Here is an 8744-nt window from a genome sequence, read left to right as displayed (position 1 = left end):
GGGACCACTGCTCTTAGAGGGGACATTTTCTTGGTCTCCACAAGGGGAAATGCTGTTTTTGGGTTAGGGGTTAGGTAAGTGATTGATAGGGGTAGGGCTAGAGTTGGGGTAAGAGTTTGGTATGTAATGGTTAGAGTTAGGGATGGAGTAAGGGTCCAGCGGTAGAAAATTTATGTAAGTCAACGTGAAGTCCCCACAAGTGATGAAAACACGACTGCGTGTGTGTGTGTCTTAGCTTTGAAGTTATGCATGCACACACAGTTGAAGGAGGGAGACACCGAGAGTCAGCAAGACTTTATGATGAATATGGAAGCATTGTTCAGCCGTGCTTACCTCCACGGGGAACCATCTGCTCCCTGTCAATGCATCACCTGCTCGTCTGAGCCGTCTCCACAGCAACAAGACTCGGGGGGGATTAGGAGAGGTTACCGCTTCGATGGCGATGGGAGGGGCTGGAGTCATAGGTGGCAGTCGGCAGAGCAAATGTCACCCTCTGCTGGTGGAGAAAGGAATAGAGCAACTCAGCTAGACTGATATTGAGCCACCTGTTGAACACAACTGTTACAATCAATAGAAACTCTTATTAATAGAACAAAATCTATTTTGTGTCAATTATTGCTTCTGGGTAAATGATAATACTGTAAGCTTACCAATAACCTGCAAAGTTGATACATTCACAACTTTTGGAGCAATATGCAGTAAGGGAAAAACCGTTTTAAATGAGTGTTTAAACCTTAAAAATATGATTCAAAATGCTGTTTATGTTGCTTGTGGATTGTAATTTACAGTTTAACTGGGGAATATGCTTAAAAATAATAAAAAAAGTCACTTTCACTGAATTTTTTTATTTTATTTTTGGAAGGTGATTCATCAGCACTAAGGACTATAAAAGCTTTGACATACAGCTTTGGAAAAAAATGAAGAGACCACTTAAAATGATCAAGTTTATCTGATTTTACAGTTTTATAGGTTTATGTTTGAGTAAAATGAACATTGTTCTTTTATTCTATGAACTACTGACAACATGTCACCAAAATTCCAAGCAAAAGTTTAATATTTATTTGCAGAAAATGAGAAATGGTCAAAATAAGGAAAATAATGCAGTGCTTTCAGACCTCAAATAATGCAAAGAAAACAAGTTAATATTCATTCAGAAACAACATTAGTTATGTTTTAACTCAGGAAGAGTTCAGAAATCAACATTTGGTGGAATATCCAGGAGGTTATTAATGGGGTACAGTGCAGTGTGCTCTTCATTTTTTCCAGAGCTGTATATCTGCATGAGTTCTTGATTGAAATAAATTAAAATATTATTTTAAAGAATTTGTTTTCTTTCTTCATTTGCATCATAGCTCTATCTAAAAATGTAGATTTGGATGAAAGCTATTCTGTTTCTAGAAGTAAACATACAAAAGTGCCTGGTTTCCATCTGAAAAAATTCAATTAGATTGGAAATGTAACATTTTATGCCTTTATTATATTAAATATTTCGCTTAGAAGTAGTTCTAACCTATTTTTGTTATTAAAATTAAGAAAAATGAACTCAAAGATGTTTGGAAACCTTTGCTGTGGTGTCACAAAACAAGATTTAGTTTTGTTGCTTTTCCACGTCACATTCATACGTCGTGAGGAAATGACTTGTCACACATCACTGTGATTATCAGCTGCAGAGTAATTTCCCCTTTGTGTGTTTTCCACGCATGTTTTGTGTTACAAGCAGCATGAATGAGGATCAGTCGCAGGCTTCTCATTATGTCTGCGTTTTCTCCACCTACAGTACATTGTGCGTTCTGCCAGAGACGGCTGTGTAAACACGGACCTGAGGACAGCTACAAAAGCAAACATGAAAATGTTGAAGTGAGGCCAATAAACACGCCACCCAATGACAAAACACGGCTTTTAATTGTTTGCAACTATAGAGAAGCATCTTTATACATACATCAATGCGTCAAGCCAAAAACTATTTAAACATCCATCTTTTATAAGTAGAGATTGCAATTTATTTACATAGATGTAAATGTGTTTTGAATTTATTCAGATTCATTTAAAATGTTGAGGCAAACATTAAATATGTGAAGTTTTGATAGAGCATCACAAATTACCTAGCACCCCCCAAAAAACTTGATTTTAATCATAAATGCTAGAATTAACACATTAAAATCATATTTCACTTTAAATCTGAATGATAATCAGTGGCAGTTAGGGCAGATGCCCAGGGTGACATTAGAAAAAAGGGGCGCACAAGCACTAGACTGAAAAACATATATATAACTTACTCAGTGTTTCGGCTGTTTTGCTGGCAGTTTGTTCCAGATTTGTGGTGCATAGAAGCTGAATTCTGCTTATCCATGTTTGGTTCTGGTTCTAGGGATGCAGACCAGAACCAGAAGACCTGAGGGGTCTGGAAGGTTGCTATGACAACAGCAGATCTTTAATGTATTGTGGTGAGGAGCCATTCAATGATTTATATATCTAACAGCAGGATTTTAAAGTTTATTCTGTGAGCCACAGGGAGCCCGAGGAAGGACTGTAGAACTGGAGTGGTGTGCTCTGACCTCCTGGTTTTAGTCAGAACGCCAGCAGCAACATTCTGATTTTTTTAGGTTGATCTGTGAAAACACTGTTGCAGTAATCAATACAATTAAAGATAAAGGCAAGGATGAGTTTTTCTAAATCTTCCTTTAATCCTGAAAATGTTCTTTATGTGATACAAGGCCGACTTTGTAACTGTCTTTATGTGGTTCTGAATGTTCAGGTCAGAGTCCATCACTCAGATTTCAGGGCTGATCACTGGTTTATAGTTGTAATAACTGAAGCTGTGTACTGACTTTAGATTGTTCCTCTGTAGGTCCGAAGGACAATACAATAAATTTATTTTTTTTAAAAAGGGGTCTTCAAGTATTCAAAGTTATATTTTCACATTATTCATTGATCAGTTTCAAACCAATTAATAAGCAAACTAAATATTTAGTAACATAGAGTAACACTGTGACTATATCTCCATTACGTTGTTCCCAGGACAGGCTAAACCTAAATTACTTTTGACTTTACAAATGTCAGCCAGCAGTAATGAACCTACAGTTTGTCGCTAAAGCTAGCATGCTGTTCCCTGCAGACGGACTGCCAATGAGTCATCAGCCACAGTCGAACGCTCACCTGGAGCCGCCCTATGCAGGCGCAGCTACCCTGGAAAGTCTGAGTGACAGGTGAAAGTGAGTGCAGCTGAAGGAAGGAAACACCTTTTGTGTTTGGTCGCAGAGCAGGACGGAGGCGATGACCCCAGCCCACGGCTCACACTCGCCACCTGATGAGCTCATCGGCCCGGGGCAAAGAAGTGGCACGTCCTCCAACAACCACAAACACGCAGCAGCATCCCCTTCAGTGACATGCTCACCAAAACAACCTCAATCTGATCTAAATCTCAACAACATTTGTAGGAAATAGAATAAGCTGAAAGCCACCTGCAGGCAACACTATCCCTCTGTACCGTGCAGCTGTCAAGCTAAATAAAGCCTTTAAAGTCCAAAAATCAATAGCTTTTTTCTCCTTTTTTCTGTTTCGCCATCGATTTTAATTTTGAATGCACATCAGGATGTCGATAACCAGAGGAAGCTGAGTTGTTTAGGGGTTTGTGAGCCATTAACTGGACCGTGAAAGTCATAACTGTCCCCCGATTTTGTCACTTATATAACAAAGGGAACAAAATGGGACTTTTTCCCCATGGTGGACATAATCTATAAAAACAATTGAAAAGCAATTGGTGTAACTCTTCCAGAAAGGTAAGAGAAGGTCTGAAGTAAATTAATAAATATTATTGAGGAATTTTTTTAATGTTGCTTTTTGGGAAAAGTAGATCACGAATCACTTCAGCCACCCTACTTAACATAGATGGACCAATAAATTATAAGTTTAATCTTTTGGAACAGGTGATTTTTCACCATAAAAGCCCGGCACATCTCAATCAGATCTCAATTAATCAATTAATCCACACTATTAACTCAAGTGCAGCCTTAAGGGTGATTTGTTATGCTTCCTTGAACACGTTAGGTTAGGTCTGAAGGCTGTACAAAACATATTCATTACATTTTTTGTCATGAGATTTTAGTCTGGTGAGTTCTGCCTATTTAGGGCTCTGTCACTTTAAATCCAAATAAGCTGCTGCTGGCCACTCCCCCTAACACACTCAAATGTGCAAACAGCCGCAAACAGATGCGCAATTACACAATCATATATCTTTGAAAAGCATTAGTACAGCCCCCTACACAACCAACAAGAATGCAACAAATAGTTTCTGAATGGTAAGTCAACAATAAAACACTTGTCTTTTCCAGAAATAGTAAAACCAGCTGGCCAAATGTGCTGGAGTTCCATTTGGGTTGCTAGGCGACGGGCAGAGTTCTGCTGGGGTTGCTAGGTAACAGGCTGGGATTCACTGGGTCTACTAGGTGAAACACCAAAAAACATTAACTTATTCTCAAAAAACATCTTGGTGGGTTTTTTAAGCACTTGGATTGTTTTTAGAAGCAGTAGAAACACAAATAGAAGTATATGTGAATTTTGAAAATAAATACAACACTTTCTTGAAAATATAGTGGTCAGGATTTAAATGTTGAACCTGAAAAATAGACTTTAAGGAAAGTGTAAGAATGGATCCAGCTCTTAGACAATGGTTCATCTGTAAACACTCTTTTCACTACTTTTCCGACTTTGTTCCCCATTTGTTCTAGCAGTCATACAATTCAACATCCAGTCTTCCCCTCCCTAGAAAACAAGTTAATCCTGGGAGAGTTTCTGTCAGGCCCACGTGTGGCCCGGGACACGTCCAGAGAGGAGAAGAAGAAGAAGGGCCGACTTTCCTGGGAGTAAGAATTCAATTATTCAGCTGGGAGAGCGTGTCTGTTGTGAGCGGCAGGCGCACGGCTGCCCATTCCCAGCATGCAACAAGGGGGTTAAGAGCCACAGAAAGGCCTCCATTATCCCGAGTGAGAACGTCCCATGTGGCTGGCTGCACGGCTCCAGCTCTCATTCACTCCGCCTCACAACGGCGCTGCCCAAAGTCCCAAACTTTCACTTTGTGCCCCCTTTTTTTCTTCCGCTCAGAAAGGCGCCTTCACAATGCTGAAGTGGATTCTTCAGCACCCCCCGTTGACAGCGCACATGTGGACAACATTCACAGGATGTCCATCATCTTGTCCATTAATCAACGACATCTCATGAAAGCACAATTAGGAGCCTCACAAGTGCATAAGCGATTATCATCTCTAAGCACTCCTGCTACTCCTTCTGCACAGCAACGCTCTGTGTGCAGAGTCGGTTTCAAACAAATCCAATCCACTTTTTTTTTTTTACAAATAAAAAAAAAATAGCTGGAGCTACATAATTGTGACAAAATAATAAGTGATCTGGAGGCCAGAGATTCACATCTGGCCAATCATTATTACAGGAACAGAACCGCAGTGTGTTGGTCGGCTCAGAATCACTTCTGCTGATAAACGAGTAATTGTGTCCATCATCAGTAATGATGGAGAATGACTCACAGGGGAGCGCTCCGTCCACTGTACAAGCTGACCTTGCTGGGGTCATGTGACATCACAGCTCTGATTACTGACCAGTAGGTCCCACATACTGAGGCTCATTGTGAGCACAACTCTGACGGCAAGCGGTATTCTCCATAGAAAATCAAAACTATATGAATTATATGCAGCTTGGAAAGCTGAAATATTGAGGTGTAATACTAATGGCTGCTGTTTCGTTATCCTTGAAGCTGATTGGGGAAGACTATGGATGTCTCCACTGTGCATGCTGTGAATTTCCCATTTGAGGACAAAAAAGTATATTCATTAATTAAGGTATATTTGGTGTTTGAGCTACTAAAATGGTTCAAACACCAAATATACTGTAATAATTTTCCCTAATTCTAATCAACACCACTTTCTAAGATGATAAAAAATTTACAGAAATGTCTGTCTTTGTCGGGATTTAGTTTTTTCTGAGTTCTCTGTATGTTTAATTTAGGTTTCTCTGTGTCTTATTTTGATCCTGTTCCCTGTGAGTCCTGTTTCCTCCCTAATTGTTTCCCAGGTGTGTCTAGTTCCCCTAATTACTCCCTGTGTATTTAAGCCCACCTGTTGTCTCTGTCCTTTGTCAAATCCTTGTCAGTTGTTGTCGTTTGTTTGTCTGTCTGTTTCCAGTGCTGCCTGTTATTCTGAGTTTGTTCCTGATTCTTTATTAAATCATCATTTCATCATGACTACCTGGGTTTACCGGCGTCTTCCTCACCACCAACCACCACAAATCATGACAGTCTTAGGTGAATTGTTCCAGGAATTAGGAGTGATTTAAAATGTGCTTTACTGCAAATAAAACAAAAGAACAACAGGCGAGTCAATTAACGGAAACCTGTCCTGAGCAACAGCTTATATATTTTACCGTCTTTTTTAAATGAAATGAAACCAAACGAATGAAGGTTTCCAGTATTACAAATAATAGTATTATATGTGTGTGTGTGTGTGTGTGTGTGTGTTAAAAAAAAACAATTATGTTAAAAGGTAAAGAAATATTACATAATTTGTATACTAAATACTGTATAAATATTGGTTTGCTTTGTCACTACTTATCTCAAACATAATCTTTGCATATGGTTAATATTGTAATTTTCTTACAACTTCTTGAAACTTCATTTTAGTTACATTTAGTTACACATCAAAAAACTGCATTTTAAGCCATTTTTCATCAGAAATAAGTTAATATCCAATTACATAATTAACAGAAATCTCACTCATTCCAACGTAACTGTTCAACAAAAGAGAGCGGATTACTTAATGTCAGGTTGTTTGTTCACGTTACGATGTTAGTATGTATGTGGCGACAGTAGAGAGGAACAATCAAGGGCAGGTTTTTTTTTAATGAGCAGCAAAAACATTTGAGACAACAAGGAAGCTGGTGTTTGCTGATTATCTAACCAACATCGCCCTCTTGTGGAGCCTGTTGGTCCCTGCATTCAATTTGGTTTTTAAGCTTTTATTTAGTAAAATTCTTAGAGAGGAAACAGAATTTTCTCTGATGGCAAAATATGGTTTCTTCCAAGTTTCCAAATTGGGTTCTGTTAAACTTTTCAAATAATTTTGATCAACAGATTTAAAATTTTCCTTCAATATTTGCTGTGTATCCAACACTTACTAGCCTATGACCTCATATTGCACCAGAAAGAGCCGATCTTCTGCAGAAAACAATATTCAATTGTAAAAGCAGCATTCACACTTCAAACTGTTTGAGTGTGTGATACAAAGAGAAACCTCTTTAAAAAACGTTTCCTATGAAAAACTGATTGTTCAAAAACCAGATGCATCCTGGGGACCAGCAAAAGTACCGCTTTGTTTTCTTCCTGCAGACCCTGAAATTGTGAGCATCCTGAGTCCTGAGGGGTTTTGTTTCTCTACGCTAACTTTGACATGTCACATGTTTATCGATGTGGAGCGAAAGCAACAAAGAACAACAGAGAATATTAATAAAAAGCTCGACCAGCTGATGCAGAATCCTGGAACCTCTCGAGATAATTGTGCAAAGAATCTTTCTTAAAATGAAGTATATTAAAATCATCTGACTTGAGTCAGAAGCTTATTCAGAACTGCTGTACTACTGACCACTACAGGAGATCTTTGCTACACACAACCATCAACTTCCACAACATATCTTTGAAGAAATCTGGATGAGCTACAACAGCATTTAATTTTCCTTCTTGAGTCAATAAGGTGTTTCTGGAATTGAATAATATTGTAATTTTGATTAAATCCTTTTAAAACAATTATTTTTTTTATAAACTGCCATATTTCTGAAATGGTACAACTGTAGTAAATGGCTATTATAAATTATAATGTGACACAGAAGTGGGTCAGATTAATTGATCATTGAGAAAAAGACCAACTTTTTCTTAAAACACGATCAAATTTAACTTCACTTTTATGTTAGGGGTATCACTACTGATTTTCTAGTCAATTAAATATTATGAGTTTAATCCTTTTTAGTTCACTTTATAGTAGAAATACTATAAAGTATTTCTACTTTATAGTAGAAATACTATAAAGTATTTCTACTATAAAGTAGAAATATTTTAGAAATAAAATAGGAAATAAAAATCCTATTTTTATCCATCCTAAAATAGGATGAAGGTTAGCATTATACCGCTTTCGGGTTGTAGACAAAACAACTAAAGCTTGAATCATATTTTAAAAATAAAATTTTACAACTGTTTGGAGTTAAATAAAAATGTATTCTGCAGAAACTCAAACATCGTTATTGTTGTGGTTTGTTGTGCAGAAAGCAGCGCTTAGCATGAACAAAATTAGCCGCTATCGCTAGCTAACCACAGTAACTCATTGTTTCAGAAAACCCTGGTTTTCTCACCGAAAACTGTGTTTCTCTGGGATGAGGCATGCAAACGCAGCATAAAATGTGTATTTCACAGACTTACCGCATTAACAAGACCAGGGTTTTTATTACGTGCTCATGAATCAAGACATTGTTCTCTGACAGGATGTGGTTCCTAAAACAGAAGATAAATGTTCAGACACTGCAGAGCTCGTCTTAGTTACTGTTTTTTGTCTAAACAGAAAATAAAACATTCAAAAATCACTATTTTTTTATTATTATTATTACTATGAACTTAAATAGTCCTAGAGAAGACAAGAAATACTTTATTATTGACAAAATAAATGTATTAATTTTCTTTTTCATATATTTTAAGA

General features: G+C 37.6%; 1 protein-coding gene across 6 annotated transcripts in view; it reads right to left on the bottom strand.

Annotated features, from left to right (window-relative positions):
• Positions 1–8744, bottom strand: part of LOC103140261 (hyphal wall protein 1) — a 78172-nt gene that overhangs the window by 63015 nt on the left and 6413 nt on the right. Inside the window, exons 2-3 of one of the 6 annotated variants that reach the window (XM_016673059.1) lie at positions 8485–8542; positions 334–496 (exon numbers count right to left, since the gene is read on the bottom strand). The exons of 3 other annotated variants lie outside the window; for them this stretch is intronic. The gene's annotated coding sequence lies outside the window, so the exon portion shown is untranslated. The remainder of the gene's footprint in view (positions 1–333; positions 497–8484; positions 8543–8744) is intronic. 2 more of the 6 variants (XM_016673057.1, XM_016673058.1) reach the window with 2 other exon arrangements.

This window comes from Poecilia formosa, unplaced genomic scaffold (assembly GCF_000485575.1).
Source record: "Poecilia formosa unplaced genomic scaffold, Poecilia_formosa-5.1.2 Scaffold69, whole genome shotgun sequence".
Classification (NCBI taxonomy): Eukaryota; Metazoa; Chordata; class Actinopteri; order Cyprinodontiformes; family Poeciliidae; genus Poecilia; species Poecilia formosa.
The sequence above is the reverse complement of the archived record's forward strand: the minus strand, read 5'-3'. Positions and strand labels throughout refer to the sequence as shown.